At 42.6% G+C, this 18,493-nt stretch overlaps 1 protein-coding gene across 2 annotated transcripts in view; it reads right to left on the bottom strand.

Moving 5' to 3' along the window:
- LOC149860850 (cyclic AMP-dependent transcription factor ATF-7) overlaps window positions 1–18,493 on the bottom strand; it is an 86,224-nt gene that overhangs the window by 64,658 nt on the left and 3,073 nt on the right. Inside the window, exon 2 of one of the 2 annotated variants that reach the window (XM_090051980.1) lies at window positions 15,496–15,573. The exons of the other annotated variant lie outside the window; for it this stretch is intronic. The gene's annotated coding sequence lies outside the window, so the exon portion shown is untranslated. The remainder of the gene's footprint in view (window positions 1–15,495; window positions 15,574–18,493) is intronic. 2 annotated transcript variants of the gene reach the window in all.

Raw genomic sequence — 18,493 nt, 5'->3', positions numbered from 1 at the left:
AAAACGAGGACAACGTGTCTGTGCAGATTAATGTCAGAACAGCACTTTAAGGATGAAACTGCTGTGAGTGCCAAGTCTTACAGCTGGCAACCTCAGCACCAAGGATTGTATGGGTCACAGAGTCCGAGCTCCCTTTTCAGACAGTACTGGGTGTTCGGTACACTGCAAATCACAAGGAGGGAAGGGTGGTGTTACTCCCCAGGCAGTAGGCCTCTTCTTGAGGCAGCCAGTGACCAAAGTCCCATCAGTCCTATGGCAAAATCTCCCCTACTCCAAACAGAAGGTCTTAGAGCCACTTAAGTGATTAAGAATTATGTCACTGTGATAACATGAAAAGTGGCAGATTAACTGGAAGAAAATTGGCATTAAAGTTATCCTTAGACTTTACAGGGCTGGGGAAAAGGAGTAAGAGTATTAGAAAATTTAGAAATCTAATAATGTGGGGTTTCATACTGTGTGGGGTACTTAGCTAGCAAACTGTTTTCTACTGATAAGCTATTATTAAACATGCAGGATAATGTTCATAAAAGGGAATTAGTTATTTTTATACAGCAGCAATCTTTATTTTCTTTTAGTATACAAAGCAGAAGAGAACTGCCCTTAAATATTACCATTTAAGCAGTTTGATGCCTCCACCAATGTTTAAGATTGTGGGGCTTCCCTTGTTTGGCATTTATGCCTCAAATTCATATTAAAACAGCCTGCAAAATTTACCAAAAGGTCATTTGTTACTTCTTTGGCTTTGATAATGTTAATTTAAAGGGGAGAGGGTGCATTTCAGACTGCCCACCCAGCCATGTCTGAAGGCGTAACAGGCATCTGTTAAAAAATGTGGGGCTTGCACATTGAAAATTGCAGTCTAACTGATCTTGTAAGGTTTCAAGAGGATTCAGTCTTTAGAGAGACCCATTTAACCACTCATTCACTACAGAACATGACTTGTGGTACATATATGTGCACAGATTTATACCACATTTAGCCAGGATAAACTGCTTCAATAAATTTTATTCTTAAGAACAGGCAGAATAAGCAGATGATTGGATACTGGGAGAACACCACTTCTCGCCACCCCAGCTGCAAGATAATATTTTATGGTTTTGATGATTTTTAGCATGCTGCAAACTGCAAGGGGATGCAAAGAAATGTAGACAGATTATTGAATCATGAAAAGTTCTGCCAGTGCAGATTTGAAGAGCAGCTGCCATCACATAGGAGGAAAAAAAAATGTCACTGGGAAAGAGATTCTGTTTTCAGATGGTGTATGTTCTTACTCCCGTCTTCCACCTCCCTTATAACACATAAAAAAGGAGCTTTGTTTGTGGAGAGTTCATGTGCTCCTTAAAGATGCTTATTCTCCCACTTAGTCAGCAACTTAAGCAGCAACAGCATTTCTGCACCCAGACCATTCAAACAGCAGTTTGTGAGGCTGGACAATGGTTGTACTTCACCTTTCTGTGACACTGTTCGTCCAAGGATTTCAGTGCTGGCAAAAAACAACAGTGGACATTTTTTTCTGTAGTGAATCTGACTCGCTGTTCTTAGGGGCTCTCGCCTCCTGCTATCTTTGACATGGATATAAATAAGATTGAGATAAAATGGTTTGTGCACTTGCCAGAAGGCTAGATGGGCCACTAGACACCAGGCTGATCCAGAAAATTTGTGCGTGGACAGCCTTCAACTGAACCAGAAACAACCCTCAGTGCAAAACGAGCTCATAATTGAGTCCTATTCTCAGCTCTGCCACTGGCTTCAGGACAGTAGGCAAATCACTTCCACTGTGTGTCTTATTTTCTGTAGCTAACAGGGATGATGTTTGCCTAGGAGTTGGTCTCTAGGGTGCTACCTTGCCCTGCTTTCTGTCTACCTTTATATATTATGAGCAGCATTACTACATTAGCAATTCTTATACCATAGCAAGAAAATTCTAAGCCTTGTCTCCGTAACAAAAACCTTCACCAGTTCAACAAGTCCTAATCAGGAGATCTGTTGCATATTAGGCACATTTTAAAGCTAAGATGATAAATAAAGTCAAGGCTACTGCATTTTAAAATGTACTTTGCTCAAGTAGTCTGACACATACCATCCAAAGAAGCCTCCTGAATGCACCAGTTAACATATTAAGGAAGGCTTAGTAAAAGAGACAACCCTCTTGAAAAACACTGCTATTAGATTTGCAAGAAATAGCCATTATATTTTTTTGTAATGCTGGAGTGATGCTGTAGCCATGATGGGTCAGGAGTTATGCAAGAGGCAAGGATTCTTGTGGATGATATCTTTTATTGGACCAACTGCACAGCTGGGATAGTTGGGGAAGGCATTCTTCATTGTATTTGTGGTATCCATTATTTTTGGTGGGAATTAATAGCTTGTAGATTAGCAGAATGACAATAAACTAAAGGATCTGCTAAGCTAGGTTTCAGGAGGACTCAGGAAAAAAAAGTCTGAATGTGGTAGCAGCAATTGCATCCATTTTGCTCATCTAACCTGTATCAAGCCCACTGCAGCTTCCTTAAAGAATTCAGTCACCCAACCCAACAGCAATGTAGGCAAGGTGAGTTCTGCCAGCAAAGTTAAAGATTGGGAACTGAAAGTTTTCAAACAAATTGACGTATCAGATTAGTATCAGTGAACATCAACCAGGCAGATGTTCTGCACCCAACAAACTTACTTTGGAATGAGATCTTTTCAGAATCACCAGAGGTACCCACAAATGAAAGCGATTTATTAGTGGTGCAACCACAAGCACAACCAGCAGCTCTCAGACAGCTGCAGGAGGGAGGCGATTCATCTATATAAAAGTGACAATCAACAGATCTAAGGGCTACAGTACAACTTGAGCCCAGGGCATGAAATGCACTTCAGATTTTCAGATACTGGTTCCGGTTCCTCTGCTGCTGCTAATTGTTCTTTTCCTATAGCAGAGAAACACACGCAAGGCACATTGTAAGGGCAGCCAGAGCACAGGAAAGTGCCGAGGAGGTTCTGTGAGGAGGAAAATGAGGGTGAAAGTAAGGCATATAGACAAGGAAGGAGTTGGGATCCTTTTATCAGCGGCTCTGTCCTGATTTGCAGCATTCATTTCTGCCAAACAGAACCCAGCCCTGCATAGGCCCCATACTCACACCTGGCTTTCTCCAACTGGTGCTGGACACTCCCCTTGACGCACACATGCTGCTTACTCACACTGATCCCCTCACAGACACTTCTCCCCATCACTCTCTTTTACATCTCAGCTCTACCCCACTGCCCAGCCTGAATTTTGCTCAGCCACTATTTTCTTCCAACTATGGTTCCGGGATTCAAACACTGGTGGTGCTGAGCTGGCACTCAGCTCACACCAGTAAATCCGGCTCTTGGAGTTCTAAAGTTGATGATATACATCTTCATGTCATCAAATGTGTGGCATTACCTTTTTGTTTCTTCTTTTGTGTTCACAACAAAGTTTTATTTTTAATTAAACCAAGGGGACTGGAGCTAAACATTTATGTAAATGATGGAGTTTGGGTTGAGAACACAGATCCATATTGCAAGGGGGAAAAATAGGAAAGGGATGCTGTAATTACTCAAAAAAAACCAAGGTGTTAGCACTCAGGAAATTCAGAAGTGAAAAGGTTACAATGCAAAAGCAGCAGGCCCTTGTTCAGGAATAGAAACACAGGCAGGGCACCTGAACAAGTCAAATTCAAGTGGACAAACATAAGAACAATGGGCATTTAAATGTCTGTTGGCCATTTCAGTGCCTGTGACTTGGGGCTTGCCACGTATCAGAAGAAGAACCATTCTCCAGCTATTTGGTTGCTAGCACATGCACTCTAAAAGTTGGCTCTGTACTTTAAACATGATCAGTTCAAACAGATTTGTCAGACAATGAAGTTAACCTAGTTTATTATTTGTATTACTGCAGGAACTAGAAGTGCTAGTTATGGAAGAGAACCTCACTGTGCCAGGTGCTGTACAAAAGAAACAAGAAAAAGATTGTTAAGTTCTTTAGCAAAGGAACTATATAACTTTAAGACACTGTTTCCCAAACTTCCTCAGCATGACCCCATTTATGGCCCCGTTTCCTCAACATGGCTTCTCACTGCCAACCCACAGCCCCCAACCCCTGCAACCCCATCTGGGGTCAAAAAGCAGCAGTTCCCAAACTGTGGGTTAAGACAAGACATGACACGTGGATGAAGTTACAGATGGGGAGTGCAAGGGATCCATAAGACAATACAGGTTAAGATGCCAGGTCGCAGCCTAGCTTGCTTTGGAGAACTTCATGTCAGCGGTGGCAGCAGCCAGCATCATAGCCGGGTCAGTGGTGGGAGTCTGACTTCATTGCTGAATGACACAGGGAGTGCCAAAGTGCTGCACAGATAAGTAACTTAGACGTGATGCAGAGGGATGAAGAGAGAGCAGCGACATGCTTAAAGCAAGGGGTTAGGAGAGCAATCTTTGCTGCAATGCCCGGATGTGTATCAGCAATACAGGGCTGCAATACACGAGTCAAGAGATAAGAACCTAGATAGCAGTTTTTGCTGTATGGGTAGCAACACTGGTCTTGGAGGCGCTACAAAAAAAGATTGTTACACCTAGACTGCATCTTAACCTTGCAGATCTCAGGGAGAGGCTGGAATTGATACCACTAATTCATTAATTTAAGTTACCGCTAATCTAATTAAAATACATACATATCTGCATACAAAGAGGGCTTTGCACATTACTTGTCACAACCAGAGGGAAAAGGGTGCAGCAAACTGAAAGGCTTATTAGGACTCCTTTTTGAGAAGGATTTTGCTTGTGAGACTGATGCGATGAGTCAGTTTTCCTTATTTCAGGTCTGAGCAATTAAGTCTAATGCTTTCAGCAGGTATTAAATCAGCCCATAAATTCGGACATTAGTGCGTTAAAGTATTAATTCTTTTGCTGCATTTCAGTCCCTATTGTGGTCCCAAACTGCACTAGCTAAATTCATTAAAAAAAGCCAAACACTGTCCCAGACCAGACAGGCTCCTAAGGGCAACAGTTAAGCAGGACTTCACACAGAATTAGATGTGCAGCATTTGACAGCAGTAATGAAAGACCAGCCTGGCACAAGGAATGTTCTTTTAGTAAAGGCTTGATGGAATCCATTTAAGAAAAAGTCCTGTTTGAAGACAATTTCTGGTCTGCCTTGCTGTATTTTCTTTTAAGTGTGAAATGTTTTACAATCTCTTTAGTTCAAGATGTTCAAAGGGATTTCAGTTACCCTAGATTTGTGCGTGGGGAAACCAAGGCAGGGAATTTGTCCAAATCCACACAGAGCAAGTCATTTTGTTAGTAATATCCCAGATCACTACTGCGGAGGGACCGTGGTATAGAATGGCGAGGTGCAACTCAGCAGCGCTATAACCATAAACCCATCATACTTCACTCCCTACACTGAACTTCATTTGATATTTTATAGGAAACCCAAGTCCCGCAGATGGAGCTCAATGATCTGGGGTTGGGTTATCTAGAAGATGTAGACTGTCACCAACAACTTTGCTCCCCTGGCATAACACTGCTGGTAAAGTCTCCCTTGTACAGACTAATCTTTCTTGGGAGCTGGCCCAAACCAGCGGAGCCCTATGGGGAAAAAAGGGGCCACCACAAATCCTACCGCCTGTTGCTCTAAAAACACAGGACACACTGGGCGCGTTTACACATTCAATGAATGCACTTTAGGTAATGCGCATTAAGTCTTGTACCTCCATTGTAGGGTACTAGAAAAAAATGCGTGTTAGCCTATTTTAACGCACATTGGCTAAAGAGCACAGTTTTCTGTGACGCTTTAATGCCCATTAAAATAAGCTAATATGCATTAAAAGCGCATGTGTAAGCGTGCCCATTGGTATTACCTCATCTCCTTATCGCATCAAAATGCGTGCATTAAGCAATCCAAAACAAGCCTCCATCGCACGTTTCTCCTCCGCAGGGGAAGGATGAGAGAACCAGTCAGTCGCACTGCCTAGTATAGTGCAAGGCACTCAGGTTCCTACTGTGCTCATCACTAGGGATCCTGGATTTCTCCGATTTAAAAAAAACAACCCCCCAATTTGGGGGTTAAAAAAAGTAACCCAAATTCCACATTTTTCCACGATTAAAATGAAACATCATAGGCAGACAGGCAGAGTGGTGTTTCATTTTGATCACTGAAAAATGTGGCTTTGGGGTTACTTTTTTTAACCCCAAAATTGGGGATTTTTTTTATTTTTTTTTAAATCAAAGAAAACCAGGACCCCGCTCATCACTGCATTAACGTTACATTGGCCTGGTCCTTTTCTTAGCTCTTGCCCATCTTGCCCTAACCTTGAGCTCTGCCTACAATCTAGCCCTACTGGAAATAAGTTTTTTAGTTGACTAGACCAGTAGATAAGACAGCTTCCTTGCATCTCTTCACCTCAACAAGTCTTCACTGAAAGCATCCTTCTCCCTCTTTCATGCCTCATCAACCTACAGAAAATTTGAGGGAGAAAACTTCTATAAAAATTTTTTTAAAACTAGTCTTGTTGGACTGCACACTGCGTGTGCTGTACCTTACAACTTCTCCACACTGTGTGTGGCTCGGAAGGCTTCAGTTGAGAGGTTCTTTGCTTCAGTAGGTGCTTGTCTACATACAAAAGCCTGTACTTGTAGACATACTGGTACAGCAAAAGTATGGCAACCCCAACACGGTGAATGAAAATAGCTATGCTGGTATAACGGTGCTTCTTCCTGTAAAATTTAGGGACTAAATAAAGCATGTTTACATCAGTGTAGGTCATCTACTCTAGAGGTGGTATCATTTAAACTATTTTGGTAAAAAAAAAACCAACCCCACACAACCCCTAACTGAAACAATACCAAAAAATGGAGCTCTGACCAGCCCCAAAAATCAAACTGCAGGCACTCTTGCTGCCAAAAGCGTTATTATTAAGAAGCCAGTATTTACATCAGCTGGTAAGATCTGGGAAGACAATGAGGTGCAAAACGCACATCTAAATGCGGGGAGGGAAAGAAAACTGGGGGCATACCAAGAACAAGACTGGATCAAAATATGCCACTCATGCGGGTTTCACTGCAGGAAGTAGAAACTTCTTCCTCAACATTCTCTTCCTATACAAAAATGTTAGCTAAGGCCATGTTTCTTTCCTTTTTTTTTTTTTTTTAAATAAAAGGATATTTTGAGAGCCGCAGCTGCAAGCCTGCTATTTTAATACAAATTTATGAGGTGCGGAAGGAATGGCAGTCGCTCTCTACAGCACGCATGTCTGAAGCTGAGGGCAAGAACAATTGTGGGTGCTTGAAAACTACCTTGGCAAAACGTGCCAGAGGCAAAGAGGTTTTTTAGTGATCTCTTTTACTGGACTGACTGGATAGTTGGGAGAGATGTTGGACAAGCTTTTGGGCACCAAATGCCCTTCTAATAAATTGGTTCAATGAAAGATGCTACAAAAAGTACACTTGTCTCTTGTGCATTTTGTTGATCCTCAGAGTTTGGACAATACTCCAACCCTCGATGAAGGGACAGGGTGTTTAAGCACTGATCCTGGAATACCAAAGGTTCGCTTATGATGGTTTTGTGATGGAGGAGAGTAGACTCAGCTCTTCATCCTTCCTAGGAACTGAAGGGGACTGTAGAGGACCAGATCTGCATGCTTAGCATTAACGCAAAGTACCAGAAGGGACCTTTGCTAGAAGTAAGGGGTTGCTGAGATATCATTGCCAAAACATCCCCTCCCCACACTATTTGTCTTGGACAGCATGAGCCAGTTGCCTGCTACCCTCCTTCCCCCAGAGATTGCTGCATTTCACTAGGAGCTGTGTAGTTTATGAAGCATATGGAGAACCTTCCAAATGAGGCACAACTTGCATGTAAAAAACAGGGGAATAAAGCAATGGCTGGGGAGATCACACACACACACACACACACACACGCTAGCAACAAGCAAACAGAGGCAAGTTCAGCCTGAGGTGGCCCAAACTATATAGTACAATTATGCCTTCCTGTGTTACTGTAGGATATGTACTAGCATGAACAAAGGTTTATGCAGGAGACTTATTTAAAAGTATAAATAGAGCAGTTGTAGTTAAAACTCAAAAGCCATTATGGACACCAGACGTAGGCAGGTACACGTCAGAGCTAAGCTCAGACATGGAATTTTCCTCCGTTGCTTGCAATGAAGATTCATAGGGAAGATGCCTTTCAATGGATGCATGGCACAGAACTCATCTGCAGTTGCTACACATGCTTTAAATAGGCCACTCTTCCATACAAAGGCTTCTCAGAAACTGCTTTCATACTAAATACGGGAGGGGTTTAAAAGATGAGCTTTCGCAACAGCAGAGGCAGAAGAGAGAGCTAGAAATAACGATCTTGCAACGTTATCTGCACAAAAACACAGCCTGCCTGAAGTAACGTAATGATTCTTAGAAAATAACGGAGATCCTACACAGAGTAGAAAAAAAGATGAAACTGGGGGGGAGAGGGGGGCAGGCTAGGCTTTGATACTGCTGGACCACAGAACTTGGGCCTGTATTTCACCACTGTGCTATATTACAAAGGCACACTAAAAGCGTGAGACTGAGTGAGGAGTTAACTTTTCATGAGGCTGAGCAGTGCGGGATTAATTCTCACAGCCTAACGAGTCGCAAGGCCATCCCAGCTTGATTTCAGTAACTTTGTTGAGACCTGGGAGCTGTGCCAACACCATTAACAACTAGATCCATGATACAAACAAGCCTATTCAAACACAAATGATGCTCAAGACACCAGGCCAAACCCTAAGGATAGACAGTCCGCAGCTACTGGGAAGAACAGACAAACCACAACAAGCTAGATTACTATAGATGGCGGCACAAAATCTGCGGGGTGGCACATACCCTCACACCAGAAGGATATGCAGAAATGCAGGCAGCCTCTTAGCCAACGCAGACCCCACAATTACCAGTGGGAACTAGCACGTGGAAAAGATTGGGCTCGCTGTAATCAGGGAGGAATTACTGCATAATAAGCAGGAAAAGAATAAAAACAGGCATTTCTACTTCACTATCCAAAAAAGAAGGAAGTATAAAACACTTCCCCCCAAGCTTTCAAAAATAGTAAGAGATTTCCCACTAAAATGCAAGGAAGGAAACATGTTGCTCTGAGACAGTTTCAGGAAAGGAGCTTTTTTTTTTTAAAAACGCGTGCACACATACACAAAAGCCTGTCCATTGTGATGGGCTGAAAACACTGTTCAATGCATCAGACCCCCAAATACCCTGGTAGCAAAGGGGCAACAAAACCAGCTGCAACAAGCAGCTGATCCACTCAAAAATACAGGTAAGTGGCAGACAAGCCTTATCAAGATTTGTCTGTAGCTTCACTCCCATGCCTGTCCAAATTCCCATATGGCTGTCAGCAAAATCATTGCACATGGTAACTTCACCAAACCCACGGTCGCAACCTTTTTAGGCTTAAGGCACCTCTCAACAGACTAGATGCAACCTCTATAGACTCAAAACACCCCTTAGAACAGAGCAACTCTTTTGTTGCAAAGAACTCAGAAAGACCACAACAGGCCTGAATGATTTTAACACTGTGGATCCCTACTTGAAATCTCTGGGTTTACCTTGGGGATCGGGTGTTCACACCTGTGCTAACATTGTGTGGCAATCCTGCAGCACCCTTGAAAGGATTTCAATGCCATGGCACCCTGGTTGAGAATCACTGTCAGACAGATGTGGCTTCAGGCTTCTAGCCATTTTAAGGTTATTATCCAGCATATCTTCAGGCCAAAGATAATTTAGGTACCTGTGCAAATCAACAAGGAGGTAGGCACACAAATTCCTCCAGGAACATGCAGACAAGGTTCTTTGGGTAAATCCGATATCTCTTATTAGACCAACTCAAATAGTTGGAAAAATTCTTCTTAGGAAGCTGTTGGGCACGAACACTCTGTGTCAGGCTGAGGAAGTGTCTGCAGATGGTCTGTGCTCTTCCTAGAAAATCATTTACAAAAAGGACAGTGTACAAAAGGAATCAGAACTCATAGCAGAGAACTCATTATTAGACCAACTAGAATTATAGTGTTAAAAATCTCATTGGTCTAATAAAAGATATCACCTCTACCATAAGTTCCAAGTCCTTTGGCCTCTAGACCAATAGGGCTACAAGATTCTACAGAGATTTGGGTGCTAAAGATGTAACCAGAGCCCTTTATCTCTCACCCAGGAACAACCCTCAGAAAGCTTTTAAGCTCTTCTGTGAAAAATCCTCTCTCAGAACTTAAGGTAAAACTTGTACAGACCCCACCTGGCACCACACTTCCAATTTAGAGCTATTTTGGGGTACGAGGAAGGAATGTGAATGTTTGCTTTGTCAAGAAAGTTTCAAACAGTCATCTGGGAAAGAAAACCCAAAGCCAGCACTATAAAAACTGCTTTAGAGGCATAACACTTTAAGCTTGATAAAGCAAACCCAACTGTATAAACTGGAATATTGGCAAGAAACTTACTTGAGGTAAAAACTCCAACACACACAGTATATTTAACCAGTCATTTGGAGTTAACCTATGGTGCAGGAGGAAATGCAGAGTCTAACAATTTAATAGCAGACTCTGCTTTACTGTGCACCATACTGAGCACCAAAACTTCCTATGTTTTGACATGGAAGCCTTTGCAAGCTTGTGAAGCCCTTCTCAGGGCGCAGACGTCAGGAGGACGGGTGCATTGAGACGGAACCGCATCATTACTTCTGGAGGGTAGGTTACATGGACCAGCAGTTGCTCAGAATAATTCAAATAAAATGGGTCTGAACTCCCCTCATGCTGAAGCCATTGCTGCTAAGACAATGATCTTTCAGATCCAGAGCTCACAGTTATGGCGCATCTTAAAAAAGCAGTGCTCCTCAGTTTAAAAATAATAATAATAAAAAAAAAAAATCAGATAATAATCCAAGAGTACAATTCAGTCTATTTTAAAGGGCCTGTACGAGGAGAAGTGTTCAACTTCATCAATCCCTACATAAGTGCAACAGCTAAGAAACTTGTCTCCATCCTGTCCTCTCAGAAGTACAAGGAGGGGAGACGTGTATAACACACTCAGCCAAGAGCAGAAGAGCTCCAGTGAAAGGAGTGATACAGGCTGGGCTCATCAGCTATCTGGGATCTACTGTACATGCTAGAAAAGTACTGCCATCAGCAAGTCCTCCCAGTTTAGAAACAACCATGACAGACTAAGAGTGCTTTCCCACTGAGTTGCCATCAGTTCTCCAAGTTAAAGAACCCACCAAGAGTGGCAAATGTATTTCCCTGCTAAGGAAGCATCAACTTTGAAGCAGGAATGGTAAAACACGTCCAGAGCCAGAACAGGGTCCGGACACCAAACGGTACAGAATATCTAGGTTTGTGGTGATGGGTTCTCTCCTCTAAATTGGCCAGAAGACTGACAAAACACAAAAGGAAAGGAAGAGCCATAATACAAGTGAACATATTGCAAGCTGGGACGAACTGGACCATCTCCAGGGGACACGTTTGCTAAAGCTAGCAAATACAGGGTGGGCAAGCAGCCTGCATAGGCCTCGCAGGTTCAGTACCTCCAAGACATTCAGAGTTCCCACAGGGCCTCAATGAAACGTGCCGCCTAGAGAGATAAGCACAGCAGCATTACCTAACCCACAGAACTGCCAAGAGATATTTAGCTTTCTCTAAAAAGAGGCGTGGATTCAAAGGTTCTAGGAGCCTTTGAAAAAACACATAAAAATACAATCCAACTTAAGCCAGCAACTCAGCAATTTCCCCAAACCAGAAGGGAGAAAAACCTCCCTCTAGCCCCCATTCACAGTACATCTATCCAGACCTCAAGTTCCTGCCTCCCTCTAAATCCTAAGGAATGAAAGGCTTTGCAGCACACCCCACAGAGCAACAAATTCAAGGTATTTCCAACTCGGAGCACCAGTTCAGAGAACACCCTGCCAGCAGCTTCCTGTGCATTAGCCAGAGAGACTCAGCTCAAAACACTTCTGATTGCATACCGGTGCTGAAGAGTTCAATGAATCAGAACTGGTGGCAGAGATGTTATCTTTTTTTAGACCAACTAGATATTTGCAAAAAAAAAAATTCTTTACTTGAAAGTTTTCGGGCACAGGCACCCATCATCAGGCATAGGAGACTGCAAAGGTCATAAGAGTTCTCCTAGGTAGATAGAAAAATTCATATTTCAATGTGCTGGGACATCAGTGCTACAGGGAACCCATGGAACAAGCGTCAGGTTTTAGTTTGAAGAATATGTTCCAGCAACAGGGCTGTTTCAGAAGTCCCAAAGAAAGAAACCCATTTTCTTCTCTTAGGACACAGGCAAGGCAGCACCACCATACAAACTTTGTACACTGAAGCTAAATCTGTATCAGCAGAGATCCAATTTTTGGAGTTAGGATAAAGTTCAATTACCAAAGCAATGAATGAGCATGGAACCCAAGCCTTAATCCAAAGAGAGAAAGGCTGAGGAGATGCAGGGTATCTTGGTATCCAACATGTGATGAAAATATAGCTGCAAAATATGTTGCTAAAAACCTAAATAACTGATTTGCCTGCTTCTTGTTATATTATTGATTATCCTATCATGTGTTAGGTACCAGACTCCAAATCGTCAGCACACCACTTCACTGAATCCTTGTCACCTTAAGCAGAAGGCACACTAAACAAGGACTTCAGCGAGTTAGAAAATGTGGGGCCGCTTCCAGCAGGCTTAAGATATAATTATGCTACTGATTTCAATAATCAAATAAATATGCTTTCCAAGACATAGGCACCATTAGGAATGGTGCAGATTACCTCTTGAGGTCCCTCCCAAGCCTGATTCTAAGAAGCTATATAAACCCAGTAATTTATTTATTTATTTAGTAACTAGAGGTGCCCTAGGAGCCCCACTTTCAAAAACTCAACTAGTCACCAAGAAGTCACCCACCCCAGCAAAAAAAAAAAATATATATGTCCCAGCACATTGAAATATGAATTTTCCTTTCTACCTAGGAGAACTCTTATGACCTTTGCAATCTCATATATATATATAGATATATATTATATCTATCTATATATCTATCTATCTAGAGAGAGAGGGAGAGAGAGAGCGCATGCACAAGTGCTTTTCATTAATGGCACTTAGAAGCTTTGGAAAACATGATGCTGAACAACACTGTTTGATTAAAACCACCACTCACACCTTAAGACAGCTGTTGAGACTGTGAGGCCTCTGCTTTTTCCCCACAAGTGGAGAACAGAATATTGGCAAAAGTCTCAACTACAGGCAAGTCATCTGAAGACAGGATGACTAAACAGTACAGACATGCAGTTAGAAGCAGTTTTGTGTGGTCAGCAAAGTGAAAATATATTGTCCTACATGTTTTTATTTATACCAAATGTGAGCATTTATATTAGTTTAAAATCCAAAAGCAAGCATGTTTTCTCTAGAGCTGATAGAGGCGTAGGAAGTGCCCACAGACAACAATTCTCAAGTGGCTGTTAGCTTCTAAAACGCACCATTTCACCTTAGTGTTGAAAAAATGAGTTGCTGCATCTTTGCATTTGCTCAGTGCACTAAAAACCTTGTACACTTGAAAGACACCAGCTTCCAGATATGCTGGATATGGATTGCACATGCTGACATATTCCATAAGATGTTATAAATGCACAGATTTTAAACCTGAGTTTAAAACAAAAGGTTGGTGCAGACGCGTGTGCAGAAGTTTGTGCAGACATCCAATTAAAGAGGATTGAATCACATCGAATTTCAAGCTAATTATGAAGAGAACCCACAGTTATACACTGATACCACACTAGGTTATTGAAGCTTTACCTCTGGTGAGTTAAAAATGTCCTTCAATTATATTCAACACAGGTTTCATTGCATTGCTCAGTCTGAAGAGTGAAACTAGATTGGACAGCAAGTCTATAAAGGGAACTGGAAAGTTTAACACAAGATGTTCTGTTGGGTTTGCAACAGTGACTAGGAGTAGAACGGATTTACATAGATCAGTTTCCCTTCAAAGTTTGTCAATAAAGACAAACTGGACTACTGCTTTGATCAGTATGGCACATCTAGCCCAGCATCCTGTCTCCTATAGTTGCAATCAGCAAATGCTTTGGAGGGAGAGCATATGACCAGGGTACACCCTGTTCATGCCTTCCCTGACAACCACCATCATTGGTTTAGGTATACTGGAGAATACATGCGACAAACGCGGAGGCAGCTTTCATGACCCAAGAACTGAGCAAGTAACATCAGCAAAACTTAGTCGGCCGAACACCACAGTGACAGGCTGCATTTGATTTCACCCGTTCCTTTTCTAGTTCAATGTTACACGACTTTGCAAACAAAAGACAACCACACTCCTCAATCTAACACAGAGTGATGTAAAGGGGGGATGCTGAGTAAAGCCAAACTTCAGATCCCCCTACGGTGAAATTACTGCTGCTAGGACAAACATACTTACTGGGAGCAGCTCACTTGCTTAAAGCTGTGTTCAAATATAAACAAATTTCAACATCTTGGGTGCTGTTTCAGTAGCACCCCTACTCCCTTCAATAGCATCTCTAGTACAACCCCAATCATGTGAACCTGAAATACCCAAACCAAGCCTGTCTATAATGCCTGCTACAGTAATGACTCCCAGTTTTCCAACCTTCAGCATCTTATGCTTACCACCACATATAGAAGCTTGCATTTCACCTTACACCTGGTCTGCTAGATTTAGAAATGGTTGGTTTAGACACAAGGCCATTACCCTGCTGTGACTGTTGTCAGTTTTGTACCTCGCACACAACTGAAAGACAGGTGAGTAGCCATTTGGATTAGCTGTCTGCAGTATGTTCTATCACACAGTTTTGCCACAAGGTGGCAGGGAGCATGTAATATCCTGTTTGCCCCGAGTAACAGCTACCCCAGGATGGACACAGACAGACGCAACCAGGGCCAGCATAATTTACACAAGTGTACTTTTACTGAAATGCCGCCCCTCCCCCCACCCCACCAGTGTGAGGCCATACATCATCTGCTTCCTTGTTTACCCCAGTGTAAAAGCTGATTATCAGTGTCGAAGTACCAGCTGCCGAAGCCCCAGTACAGTTAAAGTGGTACAAATCCCTAGCGTGGGCAAAGGTATGAGTATACCTAGCTGGGTATAGCTTCTCCCTCTAATGGCATCAGATCTACTGTGCAGAAAGCACCTGACTAAAATTGTGAAAGGAGACAGCTTTTTTATGGTAACAATGAGAATCAAAAGTTGTGGCAGAGGTGATATCTTTAATTAGACCAACTAGATATTTTCAAAAAAAAGTTTTTATTTGCAAGTTTTTGGGCACAGGCACCCTTCATCAGACATAGGAGATTGCAAAGATTGTAAAAGTTATCTTGGACAGAAATGAAAATTCATATTTCACAGGAGCACTGGAGGTGTGGTAAAGTCTCCAGTTCAGAACAGTTCCTTTTGCGCAGATTAGGCTCAGAGAAAAGTTGGAAAAGTTTTTTTACCTCAAAGTTGTCTGGTAGTAAGCAGGTATGTATTATGGCAACAACGGCATTCAGAGCGGAGCATCAGCCAACACAGAGCTGAAAACAAAGTAGAAGAGGAACTTTCAAGCAGCCCCGAAAATCCCATTTTGGTGGCAGCACATCCTCAAAATGCAGCAAAATGGAAAATTTCAGGCTCAGCTTTCTTCTGGGACTACATTCACAGGCAGTTATTGGGGAGCAAGGCAAATTGAACATTTGTCCTTCTGGTCAGGGAAGGGGTCACCAGGACATTAGGTTTTATTCAGCACTATCCTTTTCACCTCACAAAAGACTGCACAGCAGATCCGTGGAAGATCTTCAACGTCAGGCTGTTATGTACGGCAAGAGAATGCCAGGAGCTAATAGGGCCTGTAACTGGTTGAAATCCTTTGTTTATTCATGAATCAGCTTGTAATGGCTGGCAGGGAAGCTTTACCACCACTTTATTCTTTCATGTAAGGGTGGGACGGCAGAGTTACATTCCAGGCTCCTGCACTGCTTTCCTGACAGTGTTGCATCTCCGTCTATGAAACATGAGCGGTGGCGCTACTTGCTATCTGCAATCCACATAATGTTCTCTGTATAACTGCATAGCTTTGCCTTCCTTAGGGAGCTGCAGTAAACAGCTTCTACATACTGAGGGTTCAATTCTGCACCACTGTTCCTCCTAGAGTCACCAACTACCCTGAGTTATGACAGCCTCTCTCAGACTGCCCCGTCAGCCCAGGGTGAGATATACTCACCAGAGTATGCTGTGCCTTTCCAGGGGGTGGCATATTGTTGCTTGTGATTCTCCTTATGCTAAGCCTTTGCCTGGAGACCACTCTTGGCTAGCAGTATATCAACCATGCCTACATGCTGTTGGAGCAATACAGAGGGATTGGGGTGGGGGGGAAGGAGGAGGCTGTCCAAGTTCGAGTTCCATGAGCTCCATTAAAACTCTCTGGGCCAAGTTCCTCCCTGGTGAAACTCCACTGAAGTTGCTCAAGGCATTAGAGTCAGAGGAATCTCAAATTTAGCCACTGATTCTTAAAACACTCTGTATCATTTAGCACGTGCTCAATTACAGAGAAATGGCCACATGTTAGCACCCAAACGGCCCATCTCGGCCAGCGTTCTGTCAACCAAATGCTTCGGCAAGAGATGCGAGGAACCACAGTCTGAAACTTCCAGGAGGGAAAAAAACCTAAGCCAAGCCTCTCTCTCTCTCTTACAAGAGGCAAGAGACTGCAGCAAAGCCAATGACCAGGTTCCAAATTTAAAGAGAGTTATCCCATCTCAATCCTTTAAAAAAAGGAAATAAAATAAAACAAACAAAAACAGAGCCACTAGGACAGAGATAAAGCTACTGGCAACAAGAACGTTTAATAGTTATGAGCCTAGCACCTGTGAAATGCAGTGTCCTCTATGGTACTTTCACTCTATCACACCATTTTTAAGGGGTTGTCTACATGCAAATTTGTACCAGTTCAGTTAATCTGGTACTAACTTTCTGTGTAAAAACCATTTTAGCTTAGGGGACCCTATACCTTCAAGCATATACACAACTTTTCGTATTGGTTTAACTAACTTGATTTTTAAAAATCCCCTCTTTGTTTAAGCAGAAGAACTCATCATACAAAGTTTTATTTTTCAGACGTAGCCCAAAACCACCAGGAGAAATGGGGAAGGGTGGAACAAAAGTACTACTGATTCACTGCTGATCGTTTAAGTGACACGACATAGGAAATCTGTCAGCAAGACAACAATTCTGTGCAGATACCATGATCTAAGGTTTTAGCAACAACCATAAAATACTGGAACTGAAGTCTAGGAACAATTTCAAACGAAAGGCTGCAATATAATTGATCTTCTGATTTATTCCTTACAGACAGTTCCCACACGCATCTTACATTGAACAGTTATTACTTTCTAATTCCCTGGGGAATCCCGTTACCTTTGTTTACAGTACTCAAACTTATTCAGCATTTGCCTGTTGTATTACAAGTTCCTTCAAAGAAAATATGAGAAAAGGAATGGCTTTAATAGCAGAACAGAAGCCAGCAGAAGCAGCAGTAATACCCTTGCAGTTACTCAAACAACCCACACCACGTGCTACCTGTAAACAGCTGTCCTCACCTGCAGAAGTGAAAAAGGTGTCAAGGCTGTTCCCCAAAGAGAGGTGGCTACAGACCCCAGTCTGGACATATGCTGAGTATTACTCTGATCACAGCTACATGCTCTCCTAAGAGCTAATATTCCAGCTTATAGCTCAGTACAAGCAAGGCTCATAACCTACCTCCTCCATCCCAAAGGGGCTAGGAGCAGAGATCCAGTTTCCTTCCCACAGCCATCCCCTGTGCTTCCTCTCCCACATGTCCCCACCTTCCAGAGCAACACAGGAGGGAAAGTTCATGCCCCTAAGTGGACCCATTCTAGCCCACTTCCTTCATCCATTTCAAGATTATGCTCCCAGTCTAGCCTCCCATACCACCACCTCCACCAATCCAGGCCTAAGGGAGATCAAGATCTAGAAAATAAAGAAGTCCAATCCAAAGATGGAGCTTTAAATCAAAGTACTGGGTTTAATATCCCCACTCTCCCCATTTTAGCTTTTTAAATACCAGTTTGCACTTACTACCATTTTCATTTCAGGTTCTAAAAGCCACTTTGCCAGGTTACTATAGCCATTTTACAGACAGAACAACTGAGGCTTGCATAGTTCATGACTCATCTCACATGGAAAAGAACAGTCAAGCTGGGAAATAGAACCCAGAGGTTCAAATTCATAGTCCAGGTCCTAACTTCTAAACATTCCTTCCCACGCGTGAATTTATAGCCATGTGTCATAGCAATGAAGCTCACCACCAGTTGCTAATTATTTAAGTTGACAGTACAAATCAGTTCAACATGTTGATTCAATGTTTCGTGCAATGCCATCAGAGTAGGAGTCAAGCCACAAGGATTGTACAGCATTTCCAAATTAACTTGATAAGGA

Source organism: Crocodylus siamensis, chromosome 6 (assembly GCF_052110815.1).
Source record: "Crocodylus siamensis isolate JL-2025a chromosome 6, ASM5211081v1, whole genome shotgun sequence".
Lineage (NCBI taxonomy): Eukaryota > Metazoa > Chordata > Crocodylia > Crocodylidae > Crocodylus > Crocodylus siamensis.
The sequence above is the reverse complement of the archived record's forward strand: the minus strand, read 5'-3'. Positions and strand labels throughout refer to the sequence as shown.